Here is a 10,171-nt window from a genome sequence, read left to right on the forward strand (position 1 = left end):
AGAAAACCTCCAAAAGTGTTCAAGACTAAAACCATAAAAGAAAGCAGAAAGACAGAGATCTGCAAACTACTCGCTAGCTCACACAAAAATCTCCAGCAAAGCTAATACCTGTCATGTTATAAACATAACAACCACAATCAGTGGGGAGTAACTCGACGTTCTCCCAGCCATATCACATGATATAAATGTTACAGAAGCAATAATATATCAAAAGTAGATTGAAATATCAAAACCATATGTAACAAAAATAAATTATCAAACCCACGCTTAAAATAAACGTGCTGCATGCTTAAAAGCAAAATTCCTCAAATGACAGAATTGAAATAATTTAGTTCAGGCTAGATATTTAACATTGGCTATACTCCTTGATACCGCAACATCTTACACTAGTTTCGAGAACCCAGTGTCACGCAAAGATGACCAACTCCAAGTCCACTCACTAGACAACAAACTATAACATGACTCGTCTTACCACGCAGTGCGTAGTCCCAGTCTAAGTACATGTACATGATTCTACGACAATCTGTACCTCCCACAAGGGTACCCAATCATATAGCTGTATAAGAACCCGTATGCCTTAGTCCATTATTCTTTGCCCTTACTTTAATTATTCCAAACTTAAAAAATATCCCAATGATAGTATATTATTCATTGTATATCATTCAAATGTTCGTAAGTGAACCACACTTTTATTTCTTCAAAACAGAAAACTTAAACTTTACTTCCAAAAGTAAAAAATTAATTCAAGGACTTTAAAATAAGTAAGTCACTGTAATTAAACTTTAAAAACCATCCCTTGACTTAAGGTACTTTAGTAAATACTTATTACTTAGGCTTTAATGAGACGGAGTTCTATATTAGTTTATATAATTGAACAGCAGTATAGTAAAATTCATAATTAAATAAAGAAAAAATAAAATGACGCAAGGCCAACTCTCACGGTTTTCTGTAGCTATTGGCTACCACTTTCATTTTAAAACCAACTTCAAAGGACGAAAGTATCTGAGGTCTAAAAATTCATGTTTTAAAAAATGTCAGAAAACGTCACCCATAATGTTTCAGTTCATAAATCCACTTATAGAAAACATTTTAAGGCAAGGCAAAATTATTAAAATAACTAGACATTATAAAATTTCTGTGAGAAAAATATTAGCCATTGGATCGTAAGAAAAAGTCAGTTTACGAATATTTTTTTGACTGATGACAGATTTGCAGTTTACAGACGAGCTGTTCATAAATAATTGTTTATGAGCAAACTGTACTGTGAAAAATTATGAAACTTTTTGTGTAGATTCTAGACTTATAGATAACAGTAGTCTATTCTTTATACTTTTGCAAATTTGAAATAAAAACAGGTGATATAATTTTTACAAACAGACGAACATATTTGACAGATTTCACAACGGTTTTCGTCAAACTTGTAAAATACACCATAAATCAAAAATAATGATTCAAGACCTAAAATTTTATACACAACCTAATACTCCATGCTCTGCCACATATTAAAATTTCGTGAATTAATGATTTGATTTAGTATTTTTAACATAATTAAAACCGAACAGAATCGCTATAATCGCAGAAATTGCATCAATACTTAAATTACGAAATAAATACTAAAACTCCAAAAAAATTACCACGAAAATTCATGGTATCTTAAAATCTATCATTTAACCCAGAAAAATAATTTACACGACATGTAAATCATAAAAACGAATTTATACTATCTTTATATCATAATAATCGATTTGATTATAAAACTTGTAAATCAACATAAATAAATACCCTATTGACAAAATAAAATTATACATAGTCAACATAAATTATGGATATCAAAAGATTAGAAATTAAAGGTTTGGAAAATCATATGTATCAATAAATCATCATAAAACATTAAAAATCCAATATTACATACAACTACAACAATTAAACCGATGTAAAACCGAGTAACGTCGAAGTTACCTTGTTACGAACCCGAATCCACATATGCTAGCCTTCAATATCTCCTCTACAAACCTTTAATAAACATAAATTATATACGTGTAAAACATATGAATCATTAATCTAGATAAAAACTAGGATAAGAAAGATAAGAGTAATCAATTTACCCTTAGAATAGGATGAATGGATGAGAGAATGTCGATCCAAATAAAGAAGCAAGAACGCAAGCACTTACGTAGAATAATTTGTAAAACGGAAATAAAGAAGCAAGAAGGTAAGCACGTATGTAAATTTTATTCTTAGAAGCAGCAGGGTTACGTTCCACAAAGTTTTTTGCAAGAGGGATAGATATGTGAATAATAAGATATATGTGAGCAAATAAAATAAAAAGATGTTAAACACCTTTTAAAATATCTGGGTAATAGGCTTGGCTTTTGATCTTAAAATGATCATTTGAATAGAACTCGGTCCATTTGAGATATTGACCGCAAATCAACTAAGAACGGATAAAATAAAATAAATAAATCAAAACCGTAAATTAAAAGATAAAAATTTAAATTTCATAAATAAGAATTAAAATATATGAGATTAGAAATGAGTAAGAATAAAAAGAGGGTTCAAAAGGAATAATTACCGAAGTCCAACGAATTAACTCGAAGTAGAATTAGAATACGAATTAAATGAATAAATAAAACGAAGATATAATGATTAGAAACATAATAACTCTCGAAAACAAAGGAATATTCGAGACATAAGAAAACTTAAGAATTCAAAGGAAGAAAAGAAATGGCTCGCAGATAAATTCCGAGTCATACAAATCAAATCGTAATCGAAAATAAAATACGGTTACGAAAATAGAATACAAAAATGGCGGGTGTTACACCAAAAATCTCAAAGTAGAGATTTTCCCCTCGATTGCACCAAGACTATCCCTTAATTATAATAATATATTGACTAGATATGGTTACTAGATACCTTAATATAATCTAATATTATTTCTTATTACTACTTTATTAATCTAAATAAATTAGATTTTGGAACAATTGTATGTCTAAAACCTTTTCTAGAGAGAAGGGAGAATGTGAGAGAAATTGTCTAAAAACAAAGGGTTGGAATGAATAATAAGAATAAGAACAATTCTTATTCTTATTTAGGGGTGGAGAAAACCGGTGGCAAGGGTAGGCCAAGGAGCCAATGCACGCCCTTCCATTTTTGCAATTGTTCTTCTCAAAATGAATTAGGGTGTAGTCTATGCTTAGATGATCATCATTGTGTTTTTAACAATTAAAAAACAATTAACCATTTCACCCTAAATACCCATAAAAACGGTGCCCCCATGTAATATGGAATCCACTTTATTTTTGTCAATTGTCATTTTGTCATATAATGTTTAACATGTAACATGTAACATGTAACATGTAACATGTAACATGTTATCAATCATATTAATGCATATTTAAAAATTAAATATCATTATATATATTAATTCAATTACATATAACAATTGGCTAGTAATTCCTAATCACAAGTATATAAAATGGGTCATGTTAACATAATCTACAACATATTTTTTTTTTATAATAAGCAATCATTCTTAATTTATTTGTTTCATATACAAAGTTTTAGTAATATAATATTTTAATTACTAAAACGAATCTTATTTAATCGAATTATGATATATATATATATATATATATATATATATATATATATATATATATATAGTCTTACTCACATATAAAGTGTTTAATTTTAAGGAATTAATTAATCTGTATCAATATAAAATTAATTAATTTATCTATTAAGGGAATCGTCCTTTATATGTGACCTTAAGGGATAAACTGATCACCACCGTCAAACGACAGTAATGTCAAACTCTAGTCAACCAATCATTACCGATTAATGTTGATCAGTTGGCATATATAAATGAATCATATCTTCACGTATTCTTATCATGAGTTTCAATAATGTGATCGCACTATTGTTGAGGACACATACTCCAACAATCTCCCACTTGTCCAAGACAAGTGTTCGTCACTAATTCTCTTGTCCTATTACAATCTCCCACTCAATGCAAGGTGTCTTGCAGGTTGTACTTGCATGCGATCATATCAAGAGTGGTTTCCTCGATCTGGAGATTAACTGTCTGACCGGAATTATCTACCGTAGATACCTTCCGAGCATGGCCACGCATTTTCAGTTCACTACTCCTCGAGTGGCCTTGAGATTTTTAAATAACCCTGACAAGGGGGTGGACAATTCCTATCGCAATGTTCCCTTCGTACAGCCACAGTTTATCATGGTCCAAAAGATACCCATTTGACTTCATTTAAGACAGTCGAAGAGCATAAATCAAGGCCAATCAGAAACTGTGCCGACTTGGGCGAGCAATCTCTAGTCAAAGAATTGACTCAAGAAAATACTATGGTAACTCTAGCCACGACCAGGCTATATAAATTGCCAGAACTGTATAAGCGGTCACTGGCCGACAGAGTGTCCCTAACAGTCTGCCTATGTGATCGACTAGTCATCTCTTATGATCTTATGGCATTTGAACTTGCCATCAATCGACTCACATTCTAGTCACTTAGAGACGTCACCTCATATGAGTATTTAGGGGCAATTAATATGTTAATCCAGTTCACTTTAATAAGATTCAATGTTGTCTCAACAACCTATTTGGATATAACAAAGTAATAGATGAGTTTAAGAAACTCAAACGATAAATGCGATTATCACACATGAATAGTCAATACCATTTTACTACTTTATATCTTATCATCTAAATTGCAAATTTTACACTTGTCAAAGTGCAATAAAAGCTTGGTTAGTGGACGTACCATGCATTGTTGTTAAACTCCCGATCCGGATCGTGTCCGGATCTTACGATTCGACGATCCAAAAAGTGGTGACCGATCCCGATCCTAGGTAGGATCTTAATTTTGTAGGATCTTACGATTCAACTTGTCTCAAATTTGATTAAAGTAGAATCTTAACCTGATCCTACGATCCTATGATTATACGACCCGATCCTACATTATTAACATATCTATTTTCCAGTTACCAGAATTTTGTATATAAATCTTAAGATAGAAATTTACTATAAACGAGAATAATTTATGGGCACATGCTAAGATAATGGTGTTTTGAGATTTAAACATGAGATTTTCACATATTTTGATAACATAATTATGTATTTTAGTTAATTTGTAGGATCTTACGATTCTACGATCCGATTTTACCGATTCGATCCCACTAAGCTCATCGATCCAAAGTAGGATCCCGATCCTAACAACATTGGTACCATGTATCCATCCAGTCTAACTTTATGAATTGTTTTTTCCTTCCATTCAATGTCATTTCTAATGTCATGAACTTCTCTAAGTACATGTCTAGACTCCTTCTTAGACTTGAGCTCTTTAACTTGAAAGATGCTCTCAGTGTCATCATATAACTTGTGATAAAATACTTGGTGGAAGAATCTACCCATAGTCCCTTTATGAACCACCTTATCATAATGTACTCAGACTCCATTTGTAGAATTTGCAGTGGTTGATACAAAACATTTTTCTAGTCACTTACTCGTAAGTGAATAAAATCAGCCTGGGATTTCGATAAACCCTTATAGGTTTGAAAACTAGAGCTTGTGTAACCCTTCAACACACAACTTAGTATGTCATCCAAACACAAGAACGGATCCTTAGTTCTTCTCAGGAATTTTAATGGATGTTCTTGAAGGCTTTCAAATGACCTTCAAATGAAATATCTTGTCATTGACTTATTATGCTCCAAGCATATGATTCATCAGGGCATGTGCATATATTTGTTGGGAAATGTGTCCTCAACAATAGTGCGATCACATGATTTAAATATCATAATTAAATCTCATACTAAGAATACGTGAGGGATGATTCTTTATACAGTCGACTGACCGTCATTAATCGGTAATGATTGGCTAACTAGAGTTTGACATTACTGTCGTGTGACGGTGGTGGTCAGTTGATCCCTTTAGGTCACACCTATAGGATGAGGCCCAAATAGATATTTAATTAATTGTATGCGATACAGATTAATTAATTCCTTAATTATGGGAGTGAAATTTTGCGTCTTATTTTAATGTGATTAAATAAAGATTAAATTTAGTAATTAAGCGTTAAATTACTAAATTAGTTGAGGTATTAATATAAGTTTTGAGGTAGAGGTAATTAGTTATTTAAAGTTACAAGAAGTTGTAATTTTAACTAACTAGCAATTATGGGACCCATTATATGATGATATAATGGTAGTATACTACTCAAAAAGTGGAGTGTATATTATATTATTAATTGTAATATTTAAGTGTTAAATGATTACATTAATAATTAAAAGTGTAAGATAGTTGAACATATGACTTATAAGCATTTGTGGGACAAATGACAAAAGGCAAAAATGGACCATAAAGGGTCCATTATTTCGGCCAAATGAGAGCAAAAGATGCTCTTGTTTTGTCTTGTTCATTTTGTTATAACAATGTGTGATAGTGACTTATCCATGACATATCTTACAAAGCTTAAAACCTACACTCTACCTACACAAACAATAGACTAAAAACAAAAGGCAAAAGATTCCTCCTTTGCCTTATGCCAACCGGTTTTGGCATTACAAAAGGAGAAATTTTGGTTGCTCATTTTGTTACTTGTAGTCTTGCTAGTGAATGCTTACATCTCTCTAGCTTTCTCACATGCAAAATTCATACAAGCTCTCAACAATACTAATATTCATCATCCTATTACTTAAGATAGTAATACAAGATCATTAGTATTATTAAGGTAATATTTCTACTATATATCTAGTTAATATTAGTAGGAATTTTTGGGATTCATCTTGGGTGCAATTTATTGGAGTGGCTTCTATACTTGGAGTCTTGGAATATCATCCATCATTATAAGCTCAAGAACAAGTGAAGGAAGGTGACCTTACTTGTGCCCAAAATTTCGAACCAACCAACAATGTAAGGAACATTGTTTTTCTTATAAATCTTTTATTTTGTTATGCATGCACTAGATCTAAAGAACAAATAATTAACAAGTTAATTAGTTCACTATTAGAGGAGTCTAATAATAGGTATATGAACCTAACAAGTGGTATCAGAGCATAAGGATGTTGCATGCATAATCGGTTATTGTTTTTCCGAGTTAAAAGGTTAACATATAAAACTAAAAATTTGTGATTTGTAAGCATAAGCCACGAAATCACCATGCATGTTATATATTCTGGTCCTAAAATGTTTTTAGGTCATTTTTATGATTCATGGAAATTTATTGCTCATTTTAAGGATTTTTGGTCATTTTATTACATTTTTATGACTAAAATGGGATTTAAAATGCTAAAAATAGTTAAATTTCGGTTCTGACCTTGGAAAATTTATATGACCTCACATGCATATTTTACAAATTGTGTGTAAAAGGACGAGTTAATTTGATTAATATTGCATGATTTATGATTTTTATGAGATAAAGATGCATTAAAAGAGGTAAAATGGTTAAAAATAGTTAAATTTCGAATTAAGCCATGATCTTTTAATATGATGTCACATGAAAGATTTACAGAGTTTATGTAAATTTCTAGATTAAGAGATCTTCTTTAGCATGATTTATGTATTTTTGAGTAAAAATGGCATAAATAGTGACTATTTTAGCAAAAATTAGCTAAAATGTATTGCATGGCTTGAGAAAATTATTTTAAGTTGCATTAATATCCCAATAATCAGATCTAAAGTTATAAAAATTATTGGTATAATTTTCGTATACTTTATACATTTTATGAGATAAAAACGATAAAAATGCAACTATATTTTCTCAAAATTAATTCGAAAATTTTAACCATGATTTTTGACATTATGAGAGTCATGGATTTATTCCAGAATGTTCAAAAATTTAAAATTTAAATTTTGTAATTTTTATGATTTAATTTGGATTTATTTCATAAATATTGATTTTTTAAGGTAAAAAATGAGCATAAAATTAAATCAAGTTGAATTATTGTCAAAAATTAAGTGATGACTGATTTTTGAGTCCTAAAATGTGTTAGGATAATTAACTTGAGCTTAGATGTGATTTAAGTGTTAATTAGTGATTTTAAAAGGTTATTATCACACATTTCCCTGAAACCGGGTTATATGTACGACATAAGTTAAATAGGGCGATTTGGCACTTGATTTTGCATGATAAGTACATATTATAATGCTGCATATTTCAATTGTTGAATGTCTTTTATTTATATAATTTTGAATTATGTAATTTTATCTTAGTATGGCCTTAGTTTAATCAATATTACCCGTAATGAACGGGAATATTGATTCGGTTGTAATTTAATGTGATCTCGAATCACTTTTATTTTATTTCATTAGTTTTTCCATTTTACAAATGTATAATAGGAATAGCTTTGTATTTTTATTATTATTTGTAATTATGGAGCATCTTCAAAGACGGTGCCATTCGGAAAGGTGATCCGACGAAGACGGTGTCTTGGGAGGCGTGCCGATTGAAGATTCAAGGGACCAATGGAGTTGGTTTCCGAATATGTAATAGATTATTTGATTTTCTATTTTAGGAAGGCCATACTAGGAATTTTATTTATTGCTTTGCATTTCTTTTAATATGTTACATGCATTGCCAAATCGCCATAACAACACATGCATATCATATCGAGTCATCGACCGTGTCAATTATAATTATCGTAGTTCACCGCTTTAGTTCACTTAAAACGTGATAGATAATAAATTGACAAGACCTCTCACATATACTAATTGAGATAAAGCCTTACCAAATAGTAGAAACCCATGAAGTACCAAATTCATGAGGGAGTTAATCCGGCTTCACCGTAATACAAACCTTGTTACGTTGGCGAAGTGGGGTAGTAAAAAGTTATTACATCGAAATTTGGATTGAGCTCAACGGAAGTATTGTTGACCGTAGTCGCATGTGTTTCGGGCTAAAGATGAGAATTAGAGTAATTTTTATCGACCGAGAATTCTAAAAGTAGAATCGATTAAAAGGTTAATCCACCGAGTTATATTAATAAGGGTTTAATCGGCTCACCGTGCCCAAGTTGATATGAATTTGGATCTCGGAATCATTTATGTAGTTGGGTGGAGGTCACTATATAAATGTTAAAACTTGTTTTTAAAAATGTTTACAAGTTTAAATTAAAATGACAAATGATTAATATTTCCTTTACCTCCAAATTTGTAGTTGATTTATATAACAATGGATCCATCACAAGCAACAACACCAATTACCGTTGAGTCATGTCACAACTTATTCGACGAAATTTGCTCCAACCACCAATTCGATACTACTAGAGAGCTTCATTTTGGGATCGGTTCCGATGGAAATCTCAATTTCATCACTTCCTCCGTACCTCCTACTATTACTAGGCCTTATGTGAATACGTCTCAGGTAGGCCATGTCACTAAGTCTATGAGGTCCCTATCTTTGAAAGAGAAGGATGCCGAAGTAAGTGGGAGTTCAAGCAAGCAAGTTCTTGCTACCAATGGGAAACGGTTCAAAAGGAAGGGAAGAAAAGGGAGAAAAATCAACAATGGTAAAGGAGCCAAAGTTGATGATAAATGCCATTATTGTCATGGCATGGGACATTGGATGAGAAATTGCCCCATATATTTGGGAAATATAAGGGATGGACTTGTCATTCCACTTGGTAAAATTCCTTCTGAAATTTATGTTATTGATGTAAATTTCACTTCCACGACAACATGGATACTAGATACTGGTTGTGGTTCTCACCTTTGTAATCATTTACAGGGGTTAAGAAACGTGGAAAAGCTGAACAAAGGCGATGTTGATCTCCGACTTGGAAATGGAGCTAGGGTAGCGGCCGCATCCAAGGGTACTTATGTACTCGTTCTAGCGAATGGATTTGAATTGTATTTGCATAATTGTTTTTATGTACCTACTCTTTCTAAGAACATTATTTCAGTTGCTATGTTAGACATAGATGGCTTTAATTTTGCTATCAAGAACAATTGTTGCACTATTTCTAGAAATGACTTGGTCATAGGCCGAGGTTCATCTATTAATGGTATTTATGTTCTAGAAACATCAAATCCAAGGAATGACATCTATAATATTCAAACCAAGAAACTCAAATCAAGTGATCCAAATGAGTTGTACATTTGGCATTGTCGATTGGGTCATATCAATGAGAATCGCATTAAGAGGTTAGTTTCTACTAA

The sequence above is a fragment of the Silene latifolia genome, chromosome 8 (genome assembly GCF_048544455.1).
Source record: "Silene latifolia isolate original U9 population chromosome 8, ASM4854445v1, whole genome shotgun sequence".
NCBI lineage: Eukaryota > Viridiplantae > Streptophyta > Magnoliopsida > Caryophyllales > Caryophyllaceae > Silene > Silene latifolia.